Source organism: Silene latifolia, chromosome 3 (genome assembly GCF_048544455.1).
Source record: "Silene latifolia isolate original U9 population chromosome 3, ASM4854445v1, whole genome shotgun sequence".
Classification (NCBI taxonomy): domain Eukaryota; kingdom Viridiplantae; phylum Streptophyta; class Magnoliopsida; order Caryophyllales; family Caryophyllaceae; genus Silene; species Silene latifolia.
Window position 1 is genome coordinate 48077632 of NC_133528.1, and position 2463 is coordinate 48080094.

The following is a 2463-nucleotide window of genomic DNA, read 5'->3' on the forward strand; positions in this document are numbered from 1 at the left end:
TGTTCATTTGTTCCCCTACATTCACTTTGGTCATGTCCCAAAGTTCCACAATTCTCACATATCCCACTTGGGATTGATAAAGATGCCGTCATGGCATTAACATGATGCTTTGGTGATGTTGAGACTTCTTCAAGTCTAGCCATAGCTTTTTCAAACTTCAAATTGATTGTGTCAATATGAGCACTAAGTTGAGCACCCAATTGAGTAACGGAGTCCACTTCATGCTTTCCTCCTCTAGTAGCCTTGCGAGGTCTACTAAATTGTGAGTTATGGACCGCCATTTCCTCAATCTTGTTCCATGTTTGATTATCATCAACTTCGGTGAACATTCCATTTGATCCCATGTTGAGAATGTTCCTTGAATCTTCATATAAACCGTTCCAAAATTGTTGTACCAAGAACCATTCGCTAAGTCCATGGTGAGGACATGAGCGACAAATTCCCTTGAACCGCTCCCAAGCTTCATACAAAGATTCTTCATCCCTTTGCTTAAAACCCGTAATTCGAGCTCTTAGCATGTTAGTCTTTTCCGGTGGGTAGAATTTTTTGTAGAAAGCTAGAGCCAACTTCTTCCAAGAATCTATTCCGAGAGTGGCCTTATCAAGGCCCTTCAACCATTGTTTCGCGGTGCCGATTAGAGAAAAAGGAAATAAGACCCATCGAATTTGGTCTTGAGTCACACCGGTTTGAGAGATTGCATCACAATAGTCGCAAAAGGTTTCCATATGAGAATGAGGGTCTTCACTAGGCATCCCCCCAAATTGGCTCCTTTCGACTAATTGGATAAAGGCGGATTTGGCAATAAAATTTCCGGTTAGATGTTGTGGTGTAGGAGTACCATTGGGTAGGTTCTCCTCGGTGGGTACGAAGTGTGACGAGAATTTAAGCATTGTAGGTTGATTTCGGGTGGTATTGTGTAATGGGTTCTCCTCTCCTTCTATTGCGAAAGGGTTGATGAACTCAATAGTTGGTTGAACAACTTCACTAATACCTCTCAAGTTCCTCCTAGCAAATCTCCTATTGTTCGTCAAGGTTCTTTCAATTTCACGGTCAAAAGGTAGCAAATCACCTTGTGACCTTCTAGACATGCAAAATATCAAACAACTCGAAAACAATTAGAACAAACCTTGACGAGTTTTGCTTCCCCAAGGCGAAGAAAGACACAACTAATAACAATAAAAAGAAATCTAAATCAAGTAAACACCGTCCCCGGCAACGGCGCCATTTTTGATCGGTCCGTTTCGTGTTCACAATTAAAGGTGTGGTCGTTGGGTCACGTCCAAATCAAAACACAATTTGTAGCTTCACAAACAACTCTACAATTAATAAAGAGGCAAGTAAAGGTCGGATCCCAAGGGACGGGTATTGAAATGAGATTTCTATTGAAACTAGCGGTGTCTTAGGGGTGTCACAATTTGGGTTGATGTAGAAGGTCACTAACTAAAATAGCAATGTAAATAAACAAGCAAGATGAATTAAAAGGGTTGCAAACAATTGATAAAAAGCACTAGGGTGTCATGGGATCATAGGGGAATCATGGGAATTGATCATACAAACATGTTCTCAAATTATAAGCAAGCCATTATTGTTGTGATGGATTGAGTTGGGTTATATCTTACAATCCTAGGAAAGTTTGGGTCCCGGAGCCGAATCGATTAGATTGTACAACACCTACAAGTCGACTTAGTCTTCCCTACTCAACAACATGCATGGTCTAATGAGACTCGAGTTGGTTTATGTCTTACAAGTCTCATTGAAAAGGTAGGTGATGGTAGTAAATGCAAGGATTCATAGGCTTAGCATTTCATCAAACATAACATGTGCATGAGTTGAGATCAAAACAAGCAAGCAAATAAAACATGAAAGCATATTAATTTAAGCATGAATCATTCCCCATGTTGGTTTCCCCTAATCACCCATTAACCCTAGCTAAGAGACTACTCACTCATTATCATGTTGATCATGCTAGCAAGGTTGTCAATCATACCAACAAAATGAAACATGATGAATAAATGAAAGTAATTAGCAATAATTAAAAAGGGATTAAGAGGATTATACCTACTAATGATTCCAATAATAAAGCAAAGATAAAAGAAGTACTTGATGCTTGATTGAGAGGTTGTTAATCTCCCAATAATAACCCAAATAATCTTCAATTACCCAAAATAAAGGATGAACAAAAGAGAGATTAAGGAAATAAAACTTGTATTGGAACTTGATTAATTGTTGATTACAAAACTAAAGAGAGATTTGATTGATATTAACTACTCTAATTAGTGATAAGAAGAACATGCTCTTCTAATTAGACTAATGAGGTATTTATAGTGGAAATTAGGGGGGGTGCATTAGGGTTAACTAAGGGCTAAACTAGTAATTACACTTTTTAGATTGAGCAGGGAGGAGCCGGTATTTTTCGAAGGAAGGGCTTCTTTCTTTGTAGCTTGGAGAAGAGGAAATGCGCTG

General features: G+C 38.7%; 1 non-coding gene across 1 annotated transcript; it reads left to right on the forward strand.

The window, feature by feature from the left end:
• Window positions 1–411: 411 nt before the first annotated feature.
• LOC141650672 (small nucleolar RNA R71) lies at window positions 412–518 on the forward strand. The gene has a single exon (XR_012546691.1). It is a non-coding gene; the product is annotated as a small nucleolar RNA R71 (small nucleolar RNA).
• The last annotated feature ends 1945 nt before the right edge of the window (window positions 519–2463 follow it).